The following is a 17023-nucleotide window of genomic DNA, read 5'->3' as shown; positions in this document are numbered from 1 at the left end:
ATCCTGCCTAATGGCAAAAAACTGATATGTGAAAGTAGCCTAAGCCATCTCGCAGATGTCTGCCCAGCCTCTGATTGAAGGCTTCTTTTGAAATAGAAGCATAGAATATTCAGTGTATGGCAGGGGTCATGCTAGCAAATTTAAAATCAGTCCAATTTTGTTCCTGCAAAGTTGGACGAGTGTTAAGAAAGTGTCATGCATTTTTCATGTGAGTATAATCTGATTTTTCACACCTAGCATCTGATTAACATCTGAATGCAGTGTGATTGCTATCCAATTGCAAAGCAATTTTAACATGAGCTGTTACATACAGCAATTCTCTATTCCATTTACACATTGTTTTCAAAGGAAATATTCTTCAGAACACACATGTATCAACATAGATAGATTGAAAAATATATACAATGCCTACAAGTAGTATTCAACCCCCTGCAGATTTAGCAGGTTTAATAAGATGCAAATAAGTTAGAGCCTTCAAATTTCAAACAAGAGCAGGATTTATTAACAGATGCATAAATCTTAGAAACCAAAAAGTTTTGTTGCTCAGTTAAATTTTTATAAATTTTAAACATAAAAGTGTGGGTCAATTATTATTCAACCCCTAGGTTTAATATTTTGTGGAATAACCTTTGTTTGCAATTACAGCTAATAATCGTCTTTTATAAGACCTGATCAGGCCGGCACAGGTCTCTGGAGTTATCTTGGCCCATCCTCCATGCAGATCTTCTCCAAGTTATCTAGGTTCTTTGGGTGTCTCATGTGGACTTTAATGTTGAGCTCCTTCCACAAGTTTTCAATTGGGTTAAGGTCAGGAGACTGACTAGGTCACTGCAACACCTTGATTTTTTGCCTCTTGAACCAGGCCTTGGTTTTCTTGGCTGTGTGCTTTGGGTCGTTGTCTTGTTGGAAGATGAAATGACGACCCATCTTAAGATCCTTGATGGAGGAGCGGAGGTTCTTGGCCAAAATCTCCAGGTAGGCCGTGCTATCCATCTTCCCATGGATGCGGACCAGATGGCCAGGCCCCTTGGCTGAGAAACAGCCCCACAGCATGATGCTGCCACCACCATGCTTGACTGTAGGGATGGTATTCTTGGGGTCGTATGCAGTGCCATCCAGTCTCCAAACGTCACGTGTGTGGTTGGCACCAAAGATCTCAATCTTGGTCTCATCAGACCAGAGAACCCTGAACCAGTCAGTCTCAGAGTCCTCCAAGTGATCATGAGCAAACTGTAGACGAGCCTTGACATGACACTTTGAAAGTAAAGGTACCTTACGGGCTCGTCTGGAACGGAGACCATTGCGGTGGAGTACGTTACTTATGGTATTGACTGAAACCAATGTCCCCACTGCCATGAGATCTTCCCGAAGCTCCTTCCTTGTTGTCCTTGGGTTAGCCTTGACTCTTCGGACAAGCCTGGCCTCGGCATGGGAGGAAACTTTCAACGGCTGTCCAGGCCGTGGAAGGCTAACAGTAGTTCCATAAGCCTTCCACTTCTGGATGATGCTCCCAACAGTGGAGACAGGTAGGCCCAACTCCTTGGAAAGGGTTTTGTACCCCTTGCCAGCCTTGTGACCCTCCACGATCTTGTCTCTGATGGCCTTGGAATGCTCCTTTGTCTTTCCCATGTTGACCATGTATGAGTGCTGTTCACAAGTTTGGGGAGGGACTTAAATAGTCAGAAAAGGCTGGAAAAAGAGATAATTATTCTAAACATGTGAAGCTCATTGTTCTTTGTGCCTGAACTACTTCTTAATACTTTAGGGGAACCAAACAGAATTCTGGTGGGTTGAGGGGTTGAATAATAAATGACCCTCTGAAAAGACTTTTCACAATTTAAAAAAAAAAAATAAACAAAGAAATAACATTCTTTTTTGCTGCAGTGCATTTCACACTTCCAGGCTGATCTACAGTCCAAATGTCACAATGCCAAGTTAATTCCAAATGTGTAAACCTGCTAAATCTGCAGGGGGTTGAATACTACTTGTAGGCACTGTACACATAGAATAGAAAGATATAAAGATGTCTGAGACATATAGATAGATGAAAAGTTGTCAATTCATCTACCGCATATAGTAAAATCACAGCAGGAGCTGACAGGATAGAGTAGATGAATTATATACAGCTTACAGTACATGTATTTAGTTATTGAAACATATTCTGAAATAAATGGCGTGGGTCCTGTGTAATTTTACTTACAAGCAGAGGGAAAGCCGATGGCTGGGAACAGATGTTTATAGCCTGGGGAGGGGGTAATACTCATGGAGCTTCCCAGGCTATTAAAATCAGCTCACAGTTGTATACTTGCCATTACTGGCTATTAAAATGGGTGACCCCCAAAAATGATGTAGGGTCCCCCTATAATTAATAACCAGCAAAGGCTAATTGCCTAGGAAGGGGCGATGGATAGTGCTCCCCAGGCTAAAAACATCAGCTCTCAGCCCCCCAGAAAAGGCAGAGCTCTAACATGCACCAGTTCTGGTACTTAGCCTTGCCCTTCCCACTAGCTCTGTAGTGAGGGCAAGTGGGGTAGTTGATGGAGGAGTTGATATCACCTTTGTATTATCAGGTGACATCAAGCCCCAAAGTTAGTAAAGGAAAGGTGTCTGTAAGACGCCCCCATTACTAACCCCATTGTCATATTGTATCAAACACACACACTCAGAAAAAAGTCCTTTAATTGATAGAATGTCACAGACTCCTTTAATAAATCTTAATTAAACCATACTTATGACCCCATTCCAGAGATGCCATTGTCTCCTGCAAAAGTGTTAAAACAACAAAAAATAATATTCCTCACTTTTCCGCAGAGAATATGATAATCCATTTGTCCCACAACAGGTCTAGCTGTGCTACATGTAGCTGGCAGCCTGCATGGTTGCATGATACAACCTTATAGCCTGCCATCCAGCAGAGACGCTGAGCACTGTGAACTCCTATTACCTGTCTGACGGCACCGCGAGCATGAGAAAGTTCTCATGCTCAAGGTACCATCAGAAAAGTTCTGCTAGTTCACAGTTCCTTCACCTAACTGATGTCAGTATGAGCACTGTGGGAAATTTTTCTTGCTGTCAAAAAGCGAGGCTAAGTGCCAGAATTAGCACATATTACAAATGTGCCTTTTCTGGGGTGGCAAAGAGCTTACATTTTTAGCCTGGGGGCAGTATTCATGCCCGCTTCCTAGGCTATTAATATCAGCCTACAGCTGTCTGCAAAGCCGTTGCTGGTTATTAATTATAGGGTGACCCTATGCCATTTTTTTGGGGTCCCCATTTTAACAGCCAGTAAAGGTATACAGCTGTGAGCTGATAGTAACAGCCTGGGAAGCTCTATGGGTATTAACTCATTACATGGCTGTAAAAATCTTCCTCTGGCAATTGATTTTCCCTCTGCTGGTTAAGAAAATTAGCCCAAGCCATTTTTTTCAGAACAGCAATCTTTTAATAATTAAATATATGTACAGTGAGCTGCGCACTCACTGTAATAATTTTATGTGTCATTGACATCTATTTATTTATCTATTCTATGTCTATATACTGTTTGCTATCCATCTATCCTATATTATTGAGTCCTGATGTGATTTTACAGTACATGGCTGAGAATTTGCCGGCTCTTCTTCTATCTATGATATATATATATATATATATATATATATTTATATACACATATGTGTGTGTCACTGATATCTTTATATCTATCTATTTTATTCTAACCTGTCACTGTGTGATTTTACTGTACGCGGCAGATGAATTGCCATCTTTTCAAATAAGATCGGTTTGTAAACATCGGACAGCCCTTGCATGGTCTGAATGCCTTGCGATTTTATTTTTTTTTTTACACCCATTGACTTCTATTGCGGAATGCGATTACAATTGCAGCATATTGCAATTTTTTTCCAGTCTGATCGTGATCCGATCCAATCCGATCTGGGGAAAAAAAAGATGAACACACAATGACAGAATAACATTGGTCTGAATGCAATCTGAGCTTTTAATCGGATTTCATTTGTCCGATTTCATCGCAAGTGTTAATGAGCCCTATCTGATAAAAGCAACTTAGGGTACCGTCACACAGTGGCATTTTGATCGCTACGACGGCACGATTTGTGACGTTCCAGCGATCTCGCTGTGTCTGACACGCTCCTGCGATCAGGGACCCCGCTGAGAATCGTACGTCGTAGCAGATCGTTTAAACTTTCTTTCGTCGTCTAGTGTCCCGCTGTGGCGGCATGATCGCATGGTGTAACAAAGGTGTGCACGATATTGTATACGATGTGCGCATAGTAACCAACGGCTTCTACATCGCACATACGTCATGAAATTATCGCTCCAGCGTCGTACATGGCAAAGTGTGACAGCAGTCTACGACGCTGGAGCGATATTGTTACGATGCTGGAGCGTCCCGGATCGTGCCGTCGTAGCGATCAAAATGCCACTGTGTGACGGTACCCTTAGTTGCGATGTGAGATTTCAACTCATAGACTAAGTTTGTTAAGCACCATATACTCATCAAGGAAATAAAGTAAGGATATGTGCACATGGAGTTTTTAAGAGATTTTGGAGCTAAAACTGAGTGTTAATAATCCAAATTCTCCTAAAAAATGCAAAGTCCTCAAACATTTTTAGATTTTCCTTAGTTTTTGCTATATAAACTGTTATGAACAGGTAATTCAGAACCACAATGGACCTTGAAGTTCCGAGCACACAAGGTGACCTGACATTTACCAAAAACATAGGACGAGCTCTGAGACGTGGAAACTCTGCTGACCGCAATCCCTAATCCTAACACACCACACTAGAGGTAGCCGTGGATTGCGCCTAACGCTCCCTATGCAACTCGGCACAGCCTGAGAAACTAACTAGCCCTGAAGATAGAAAAATAAGCCTACCTTGCCTCAGAGAAATTCCCCAAAGGAAAAGGCAGCCCCCCACATATAATGACTGTGAGTTAAGATGAAATACAAACACAGAGATGAAATAGATTTAGCAAAGTGAGGCCCGACTTACTGAATAGACCGAGGATAGGAAAGATAGCTTTGCGGTCAACACAAAAACCTACAAACAACCACGCAGAGGGGCAAAAAGACCCTCCGCACCGACTAACGGTACGGAGGTGCTCCCTCTGCGTCTCAGAGCTTCCAGCAAGCAAGAAAAACCAATAAAGCAAGCTGGACAGAAAATATAGCAAAACAAAAATAACACAAGCAGGACTTAGCTTATGCAGGATAGAGAGGCCACAGGAACGATCCAGGAGGAAGCAAGACCAATACTAGAACATTGACTGGAGGCCAGGATCAAAGCACCAGGTGGAGTTAAATAGAGCAGCACCTAACGACTTCACCACTCACCTGAGGAAGGAAACTCAGAAGCTGCAGTACCACTCTCATCCACCAAAGGAAGCTTATAGACAGAACCAGCCGCAGTACCACTCACGACCACAGGAGGGAGCTTGGCCACAGAATTCACAACAATAAACTTTGCAAAGAGACTTATCCCAAGGGTTTCATAATCTCATCCTGCTTACCAGAATTGTCCACTGATTTTTTTATATGCTCTATGTGAGCAAAACGTCTTTGAATAATTTTGTTTAAATGGGCTATAATGTAAGATTATTTATCTTATCCCCCTCTTTAACCATTTCATACCATTTTATGGACGGACATCACACTTTGTAGGACTTGCATACTTTAATAATGAAAAGTGTTAATTCGATATTCCCATAAGGTCCACTTATGCATAATCATTGGAGTGGTAGTAAGGATTCCCATTCATTTTTATTGTTTGGTAGAGGCTCACTCAGCTGTACACAGAAGTAGACACAGGAAAACTGTCTCTTTAAGTCCTTCACGGGTTTATTATATACATGCGGCATAAACGACGGTGAAGTAAAAATAAACACGACCCTTAGGGTTAAACAGGAAAACAAAATAAAATGGTATATCACAGTCCATACATCTGCAGGGATCCGCTCGCTCAGGAGAGATCAGCATCCAAAGTTTCCGCTTTCCTTACCAGGACACAAAGCAATGGAACTCAACTCTCATGGCCTAGTGAACACTGAATGCCTCTGGAGGCCAACTATTTAAGCCTCAGACTACACCCTGGGGTTGAGATAAGGTAGACAACCCAACACCCGCTCTATGGTTGTCCACAAAAACCCAGCCCTTAAATAAAATGGCTGATTAACCTCTCTCAACACCAAATGTGCTGGAGCAAAACTTTTGGGTTTCAAATCTCTGAAGTCAATAGCCTCAGCTAAACATATCTCCACTCCAGCACTTTGCAAGTGACTTTTGTCACAATTGGAGTTCCAGCCACCTTTTAACTGACTACAGCACGTGATCAGGCTCTGAGACAGATATGGTCCAGCTGATGGGATCCACATATATGATAAATTGGTCAGAGGACTACTGCTCTTCCTATTGGAACCATCTTGGTCTTCAGATACAGTTCTGTCAGGGACTTTCAGACCACATTAAGGACTTGCTGGTCTACGGTCCATGTCCCTGGAGGAGACTGTGACACCTGCTGCTCATTTAGATAGATGCCTAAGGCCTCTTTCACACAACAGAGTCTCCAGTACGTGTGGTGACAGTTTTAACATGTCCCGAAGACACTTACCCATGTAGTCACATGTGCGCTCTTGAAGGGGTTAAAAGATGGTAATAAGATAATTATACAGGACAAAGAAAAGGCTAATATCTTAAACAGACACTTTCCATCTGTGTTCACCAATGAACTGACTGTTCCAGGGATATTTAAGAAGGGAAAATCAAAGTTCAGCACCTGCTATAACTAGGTTACCACAAGAAGAGGTACACCTGCATCGTAGCACACTGACAAATCCCCCAGACCAGATGACATTCATCCATGGATATTGAGGGAATTGAGCTCAGGAATTGACAGACTGATGCATATCATCTTCTTAGACTGGCGCCACACAATTGGAGGATGACTGATGTTTTACCAACATAATATCGATATAATGGAGCTATTCAGCAGGATACAAACTGCTAGAGACTAATGTGATAAAAGGTGAAAACAGCGGCAGGTGAGTATAAGAGCAGGTCAGGGACCTGAGATTAGAAGCACCACTCCAGAAGTAAAAGAAAAAAGACTGGAATGGTGCTTAAAAGTTATCCAGTTTTACCCTAATTTTTCTATTCATCATAATGGAGTCACAGTTTGTCTTAAATGGAAAGTCATTGATGTGAAATTGAAAACTGTATGGTGTTAGTGGTACTTATTTATTTATTACAGATTAATATATAGTGTTCAACCTCCTACTATGGCAATAAAGTACAAATGCCGACATTCCATCAAAGAAAAGAAAAAAAAAGTTTGTGAGCATGAACGTAAATGTGATAAGTGCAGCCATTTATTCACATTTGCCATTTTAGTTCAACCATGGTGAGTACCCAATAAATAGAGGAACGGTGCGTTACTTATATACCACTCTGCTTCATTTGTCTCATCCTCTTTCTCATCATCCATCACCCAGCTAACCAATTCTGGCTGCCAGGCTATGATGACCTTTGTGCTCGTTTTGTGAATGCTATTACATGGATGCTTGGTATCATTGTCACTTTTCCTTATAGTATAGTTTGCATGAGAGATGCTTCAATTTCCTTTTCCTTTTGTCTGAAGTTGACTGCTGTGCTGCATGGTCCTTGTCGCTCTAAAACAGATTTTATAAATGCCCATGAATAATTTTATCTCCCAGGAAATGGTGGTTACATCTCTCTGCACAAATTTAAGGAGATTTATTTCCAGTCACTGTAAAATCAGTACAGAAGCAAATGGCTGTACTTAAGACGAATAGGGAGATTTTGTTGTTTTATTTGGAAACAGATCAACACAGAACCACTATCCACATGAACTGTGCGTTCTAGTAAATGCAAGGATATACATTTATAGTCTGATGGATCAGAAAGAGGACAGCACATTCAGAAAGTGTATTTCAGACGTACATAGACTTACAGAGGCAACTGGTGCCAGCAATCCAGTAAAGCACAAGGAGATTTACTATGCTTGCAGACAGATCAGTATCAGCCCAACACTGCAAGCGATAGTTCAGCTCTGTAGCTATTATTCAGAGGACATGTATTCACAATCCAGCTGATGAAATAGGATTGCTTGGAGTCAAAAGTTTAGTACAACAGAGTGATGAATTCATAGGTACTCAGGTCACTGCATTTTGTTAAGACAGATGGGGTAAATCCAAGAAAATGTATTTCCCAGCCGTTCAATAAGCATCTTAGTATTCTGCAAGTCTTTCCTATGAGGAAAATAGCTTTAGAAGGAAAATTGCTAACATTGAAAAAATAGTTGTTGAGCTACACAAAAATACTTATCAGATTCAGGCTTTCCATTTAGGGGGTAAATCACTTTTACTCCCCATGTATTACAGATAGATGGAGAGATAATAGATAGATTGGTAGATAGATAGATATACAGATAAATAGCTCAATGATTATCATTGCTGCTTTGCAGTGCTGTGGTCCTGGGTTAAAATTCCAACAAAGACAACAGCTGCAAGAAATTTGTAAGTTATCCCCATGTTTGCATTGGTTTACTGTCACAAAACAATGACATAATGATAAGGAAGTTAGATTGTGAATTCCATTGGGGACAGTAATGATAATGTCTGTAAATCATTCTGGAATATGATGGTGCTACATGAGGGAGTAAAATATAGTTAATAAGACTTATTTGTCTTTATATTTTATATTTATGTATGTGAGTCGCCAGCCAGGGCCGTGGAGTACTCGATACTGGGTCCGGTACTTAAAAGGGATGTTACAGTGGCTGCGACCCGGTCCGTGGCCCTGGGTGCCCAAATAAAGGGAATGGTCTTTTCAGGGATTTGGTGAACAAAGTTTGTGTTTGTGACGCCACCTGTGGTATTCGGTCAGTGGGGACCGACGCTGCTTAACGGGGTCCTCTGGGATGATATTATGGCAGCTAAGATGGTATAACTTCCCACAGGTGAAGTAGGTCCCCAGGGTTCCTGGTGAGTAGATGAGGATAGTGAGTGGTGCAGTAAAGAACGGAGGACACAGTTGTGCAATCTCTTTACCTGGTTTACAGAAGGCTTCAGGTAACCCCAGTCCAGGGCACCAGATCACAGGTACAGGCAGGGTCCGGCCGGCTTGAAAGCAAGTTCAGAGTCCCCTTTACCAGGTGGAGATGAAAGCCTTGCTACTAGCGCTTTGGTGTAGTCCCTTGCTGCCTGTGGCTTCTATCAAGGTTCTTACAGTTCTCTATGTCCTCCATAAAGGTGGGACACTAACCATTTGACAGGTGTCTCGAGCCTTTTTATTGGGTCTCTCTCACAACCTGGGCTCTATGTGCCACTGTGCCTCCTAGGTATTAGGGCAGACAGGTGATGTGTAATCCAGCTGTCCTGCTGGTTTCTGCTGTGCATCCTAGAGTATGACACAACCTCAGTCGTCCAGCTACCGGAATCTGCACTCGGACAGGGAGGTAGCCCAAATGCTGCTATGCTCCCCTTGTGTCTCTCTTCTGTGCTTCGTTCTCCTACACGCTTACTAAACACTGTTCTTCTTTCTCAATTCTCTTTCCCCAGTAGCTGCAGCAACTCTGGCTGCACTGCCTCTTCAGTCTTCCTGACACTCACTGTCTGACTGCTCTCTTCTCTGTCCTCCTGACAGACTCCTCACTCACTTCCCTTCCAGCCAGAATATATCTCTAGGGAAGTTCCTCTGAAAACCGGGTTCAGAGCTCCCCCTTCTGGCCTGGAGTGCGAATAGGCTGTGTGCTTTGTGTTTTCCTGGTGAAGGAAATCTTCCTTCGCTTCCAAGCATGACATCACGCTCCCCGTGAGGAAAGTAATGCCACTGTAACAGCCAGGACCCTGGGGTGTTACATATGTATATACAAAGCTATCCATGACTAATAACTTTGCCTGGATTTCACAAATCTTCCAGTGGGTCTTTGTTACATACCATTCTTCATTGTAGCACTTCTCTACTGTTGCCATGGCAACGAACGTGTGGCAATGCCAATAGTGGTCAAGACGTGTAATTGCCAGGCCTTGATGCAATTCTGGTGGTTTATATAAACAAGGAAGGGTCTCTAGACTACTTTCAGCTACTTTAGTGGCTATATCAAGCCTGCTATTGTCTCCTCAATTTTGTCTATACATATGCCATTTGGATTTTCATCTACAATTGTCCTCAAAACAAAAGACACCAAGTAATCCAAGTGTGTTGGCATTTCAACTGCTGTCAAGCATGTCTATCGTTATATGCTGTTTTTTCCTGTCACTATTCTTCCTGTCGTCACACACTACTTATGCTGTTCCTTCTGTCACAATTCTTCCTGCTGTTACACACAACTTAGTCTGTAATTAGCCCACCTGCTGTAACACACGTTTCAATAAAATTCTGCTCCTCTTTCTACTTGTTTCCTTGCTCTAAAACATCTTTCACACCAGACCATGTTCCTCCCCCCCAGGAGGTTTCACTTAGATTGCAAAAATTGAGAATCAGCTGAGTTCAACTTACAAGAAATTCTAAAAAAAAGAAATTCTGATTGCCTGGCACCTTTCAATTCTGTATGCTCATTGCTCATTGTGCTTTTAATCATTTGGGAAACACAGCTCTTTTTCTTCCCTGTCCATATGCTGATTATTCCTAATGTCTTTTTTTCTCCCTTCTTGGTTTACTCCTCTCCAGATGTTTTCCCATTTCCCATTTTGGTTTGCCAAATCACTTTTTGGGAGAGGCTTTATATATTATCCCTTCACTGCACTTCCTTGCTGGCTATATTTCAAGATGGATTTGTGATCAGGAGTTTAAGCCCTTTAGCGAAGGTATTTTCCTTGCTAAAGATTCTCCGCTTATATTCTGTGTGGCTGTTTATCTACCTTTCCAGCATCTTTCCCTTTACTACTGTTAAGTTTCTGGTATATTAGACTTGTTTCATTTATTGTTTGGCTCCCCTTACTATTTCCTCTCTCCTTTTTATGAATATTTTAAGTTTCTCAGTATATGCTGTTATTGTTTAATCTCATTGGACAAAACACATCAGTATAAATCACTATTAAATCATAGAGCATAGGAGAAGGGGTGAAGAGATGGGGAAAGAATGTGTAATAAAATTTAATCTTTATTTGATGTTAAATAAAATTAATTTTAATATAAAATAAAGGTTACATTTTGTTACACATCCTTTCCCCATCTCTTCACCCCTTATCCTATGGTCTTTAAGTTTCTCACCCTAAAGGTACCGTCACACTAGACGATATCGCTAGCGATCCGTGACGTTGCAGCGTCCTCGCTAGTGATATCGTCCAGTGTGACAGGCAGCAGCGATCAGGCCCCTGCTGTGCTGTCGCTGGTCGGGGAAGAAAGTCCAGAACTTTATTTGGTCGCTGGACTCCCCGCAGACATCGCTGAATCGGCGTGTGTGACACCGATTCAGCGATGTCTTCACTGGTAACCAGGGTAAACATCGGGTAACTAAGCGCAGGGCCGCGCTTAGTAACCCGATGTTTACCCTGGTTACCATCCTAAAAGTAAAAAAAACAAACACTACATACTTACCTACAGCCGTCTGTCCTCCAGCGCTGTGCTCTGCACTCCTCCTGTACTGGCTGTGAGCGTCGGTCAGCCGGAAAGCAGAGCGGTGACGTCACCGCTCTGCTTTCCGGCCGCTGTGCTCACACAGCCAGTACAGGAGGAGTGCAGAGCACAGCGATGGAGGACAGACGGCTGTAGGTAAGTATGTACTGTTTGTTTTTTTTTACTTTCAGGATGGTAACCAGGGTAAACATCGGGTTACTAAGCGCGGCCCTGCGCTTAGTTACCCGATGTTTACCCTGGTTACCGGCATCGTTGGTCGCTGGAGAGCGGTCTGTGTGACAGCTCTCCAGCGACCAAACAGCGACGCTGCAGCGATCTGGATCGTTGTCGGTATCGCTGCAGCGTCGCTAAGTGTGACGGTACCTTTAGTCTTCATGTCCACCTGCACACCTTCCTCTATTGGCAGTGTGCTGCGACCTCCCTCTGGTTCCTCAGAAGGCATGAAAAATCCCTCTATGTCCTTTTATGGAGTCAAGTTCGAGGTGGTGTTTTTAGTTACGCGGCTGGGGATTCACTGGTCTATACAGGTACCAGTTGGGTGTAGGTGCACCTTCCTTCTATAGTAATTTTACCTTACTCCCTTTACCTGTGTGTGAGTTTGGTACTTGCATAACAATATAGTCAGCCCATTAGTATGTGCTCAACATAGATCCAGAGGGTGCCTTGGCGGCACAGCTTCAGGTCTTGTCTTTGGGAGTTGTAGACATTACACAACAACAATGGCAACTTGCATGTTCAGCTCATCTAAATATCTCATGCAGAGTGTCACAGTGGAATCCAAGGTAAAGTTGCTGGACTGCTTGAACAGGGATAGAAGTAAGCTTCCCATCTTTTCTGCTTCATGTAAATTATACTTTCGCCTCCATCCTGTCTACTCTGAGTCCAAGAGCCAATAAGTCGGCATTATTTTCTCTTTGTTCTGTGGAGATCCATAGGTTTGGCAATTTTCTTTTCCTGAGTATTCTCCTGCTGTATTCTGTTGAGGCATTTTTCTCAGCTCTCGGTCTCATTTATGCTGACCTTGACAAAGTTGTCGTGGCTGAATTCTAGATCTGTAAGTTGGTTCAGGGTGAATGTAAAGCTGAGGACTACTGTTCTGAGTTTGCACAGTGGACAGTAGAGACCTCTTGGAAAAACCTCACTCTTCAAAGTCAGTTCTGTCAGGGTTTTTTTAGACCAGATTAAGGCCATGCTGGTCTACAGTCCTTGTACGCATTCCCTGGAGGAGGCTGTGACACTTGTTGTGCATTTAAATAGATGCCTAATAGATAAAGATACAAAGAAAGGTGTTTCAGTGGTGCTTTCACTATTGGTTGAGACTTGTGAATCTATGCAAATTGGTGCTTGCAGAGTTTCCAGATGGGGTGCACAAGTCAAGCATCAGCTTGTTTTTGTTTATACTGTGGCCGCTCAGGTCATGTCTTGTTTCAAATAAAATTATGAATTTCTAAAATAAAGAAAAAAAAAAGACATTTTAAAATGTAAAGATGCAGGCTCAAGAAGTCTGAGAGCCTTCGGGAATACCTCTAATAAAAACCCAGATATTTGTACAAGAGACCAAGTCAGGTTTTAATTTTACGTCTGCATTTGTGGATTCACGCTTTGTCTTCAATTTAATTGATCATGATTTAACTGTAAACTGTGGTTATGATCTCCCTACTTTCAGCCTTCCCATTCAAGTTTCAGCAATTTATAACTCTCCTCTTTCTTAAAGTCATGCTAGCATGAAGGTCGAGAATGTACTGTATGTATGAAAGTTTGAGTGTTACATTTTTTTAAATTTTTTTAAAGGGACACTGTCACCTGAATTTGGAGGGAACAATCTTCAGCCATGGAGGCGGGGTTTTCAGGTGTTTGATACACCCTTTCCTTACCCGCTGGCTGCATGCTGGCTGCAATATTGGATTGAAGTTCATTTTCTGTCCTCCGTAGTACATGCCTGCACAAGGTGCAATCTTGCCTTGTGCAGGCATGTACTACGGAGGACAGAGAATGAACTTCAATCCAATATTGCAGCCAGCATGCAGCCAGCGGGTAAGGAAAGGGTGTATCAAACACCTGAAAACCCCGCCCCTATGGATGAAGATTGTTCCCTCCAAATTCAGGTGACAGTGTCCCTTTAAGTTGTCCGATCCTGGACCATTTCTGTATGGTATCAGATCACTGATCATCTGATACTCTGCAGTGCAGAGTATCACATCACCATATGACAGGCAGGGAAGGAGGCATGTCAGCACCTGCTCTCAGCAGATGCTTACAAGTCACCTTCCCTTCAGGACCCAGAAGGACCTTTTGGCCATCTTGCAGCCAGGGGTCTCGATGGAGACCATCAGGACAGCACGATCGCATCACGTTGTCCTGATGGAAGCGCGCAGGTAACTGATTCTCTGTGCGATACTCCTCTATGTTGCTGCCACTACTGACAGCGGCATCAGGGGAGTAAGGCTGGGGTCACACTAAGCGTAGGGAAATACAGCCCATTTTTTACAGGTGTAATACGCAGAAAAGTTCCTGAAAATTATCTGTGTGTCATCCGTATGGCATCCGTACGGCAAGATTTTCTCGCAGGCTTGCAAAATGGACATAGAATGGATCCATGGGCTCAAATATTCGTGAAAACATGTATACACGCTATAATAATGTATATGTAGGTTAAAAAATTGGAACAGCACCAAACACAGTGCCTTAACAAAGTGCACGCATCCCCAGCCAGCAATCTCAGATGGCTCCTTGAAATAGTAGAAAAACAAGGGGAAACAGGGCAGCAGACTTCCAGAAACTGCTGGCATAAACTCATATGAACTCTAGCATGGGAATTTTTCTGAATATTTTCCCACGCTAGAGTTCATATGAGTTTATGTCAGCAGGGGGCGCATCGCCACAAGTCTACAATTCTACGTTCCCCTGCATTCCATTCATTCCCCAGTTTTTACAACCAGGAGCAACAGCTGCATTAGCAGGCTCCTGGTTGTAAATTTATTTAACCCCTTCCGATGGATTTATAGCGTGGGACATGACTGGTCGCCAAAAAAGGTATGGGATAATATTGCTTTTTTAGTTTATTTTTTAACAGAACGAGGGTCTTCAGGTGGATTAAGCTTACAATAAAGATTTTAAAACCCCATGTGTGAATTTATTTCATTAAAATAATTTATTCATAATGTGTGTGTGTATTATTAACCCTTTACTTCTATTGGATTAATAATGGATAGGTGTCTTATTGACATCTCTCCATTGTTAACCAGGCTTAAAATCACCTTACATTAGCAAGGTGACATTAACCCTTTATTACCCCATATCCCACAGGTACTCGGGAGTGGGAGGACAGAGGCTAAGTGCGAGAATAGGTGCATCTTACAGATGCGCCTTTAATGGGTTGGCTGAGGGCAGATGTTTTTAGCCAAGGGGGTCAATAACCATGGTCCCTCTCTATTCTATTAATATCTGCCCTCAGTCACTGACTTTCCCACTCTGGCAGAGAAAATTGCGCGGGAGCCCACGGTAGTTTTTTCCGTGATTTAACCCTTTATTTTAACACCTAGAGCCACCAAATTTTGCACACAGACATTTCTAACATTAGTAGTGAGGAATATGTAAAAAAATAAGGGATATGTAATGGTTTACTGTATGTAAACCATGTCTCATATCCTGTCGGGTTTGATAAGGAGACAGCAAAAGCCGGCAATTGAATTACCGGCTCTTAAGCTATCTAGCTCTGTATTAAATATATATATATATATATATATATATATATATATTAGATTTTTCTGTATTTTCATGACTATGAAAATTGTACATTCACACTGAAGGCATCAAAACTATGAATTAACGCATGTGGAATTATATACTTAACAAAAAAAAGTGTGAAAGAACTGAAATTATGTCTTATATTCTAGGTTCTTCAAAGTAGCCACCTTTTACTTTGATGACTGTTTTGCACACTCTTGGCATTCTCTTGATGAGCTTCAAGAGGTAGTCACCGGGAATGGTTTTCACTTCACAGGTGTGCACTGGCAGGTATAATAAGTGGGGTTTCTTGCCTTATAAATGGGGTTGGAACAATCAGTTGTGTTGTGCAGATGTCTGGTGGATACACAGCTAATAGTCCTACTGAATAGACTTAGAATTTGTGTGATGGCAAGAAAAAGCAGATAAGTAAAGAAAAACAAGTGGCCATCATTACTTTAAGAAATGAAGGTCAGTCAGTCCGAAAAATTGGGAAAACTTTGAAAGTGTCCCCAAGTGCAGTGGCAAAAACCATCAAGTGCTGCAAAGAAACTGGCTCACATGAGGACCGCTCCAGGGAAGGAAGAACAAGAGTCACCTCTGCTTCTGAGGATAAGTTTATCCGAGTCACCAGCCTCAGAAATCACAGGTTTACAGCAGCTCAGATTAGAGACCAGGTCAATGCCACACAGAGTTCTAGCAGCAGACACATCTCTAAAACAACTGTTAAGAGGAGACTTTGCGCAGCAGGCCTTCATGGTAAAATAGCTGCTAGGAAACCACTGCCAAGGACAGGCAACCAGGAGAAGAGACTTATTTGAGCTAAAGAACACAAGAAATGGACATTAGACCAGTGCAAATCTGTCCTTTGGTCTGATGAGTCCAAATTTGAGATCTTTGGTTCCAACCACCGTGTCTTTGTGCAATGCCGAAAAAGTGAACGGATGGACTCTACATGCCTGGTTCCCACCGTGAAGTATGAAGGAGGAGGTGTGATGGTGTGGGGGTGCTTTGCTGGTGACACTGTTGGGGATTTATTAAAAATTGAAGGCATACTGAACCAGCATGGCTACCACAGCATCTTGCAGTGGCATGCTATTCCATCCGATTTGCTTTTAGTTGGACTATCATCAGGCTGTGTAAGGGCTATTTGACCAAGAAGGAGAGTGATGGGGTGCTATACCAGATGAGCTGGCCTCCACAGTCAACAGAACTGAACCCAATCGAGATGGTTTGGGGTGAGCTGGACCGCAGAGTGAAGGCAAAAGGGCCAACAAGTGCTAAGCATCTCTGGGAACTCCTTCAACATTGTTGGAAGACCATTTCCGGTGACTATCTCTTGAAGCTCATCACGAAAATGCCAAGAGTGTGCAAAGTAGTCATCAAAGCAAAAGGTGGCTACATTGAAGAACCTAGACTATAAGACATAATTTCAGTTGTTTCACACTTTTTTGTTATGTATATAATTCCACATGTGTTAATTCATAGTTTTGATGCCTTCAGTTTGAATGTACAATTTTCATAGTCATGAAAATACAGAAAAATCTTTAGATGAGAAGGTGTGTCCAAACTTTTGCTCTGTATTGCATATATATATATATATATATATATACCTATATATGTGTAGACATTTATTCTATCTATTCTATTCTAACCTGTCAGTGTGATTTTACTGTACACCGCGCTGA

The sequence above is a fragment of the Ranitomeya imitator genome, chromosome 4 (assembly GCF_032444005.1).
Source record: "Ranitomeya imitator isolate aRanImi1 chromosome 4, aRanImi1.pri, whole genome shotgun sequence".
Taxonomy (NCBI): domain Eukaryota; kingdom Metazoa; phylum Chordata; class Amphibia; order Anura; family Dendrobatidae; genus Ranitomeya; species Ranitomeya imitator.
Note: the sequence above shows the minus strand (reverse complement) of the source record.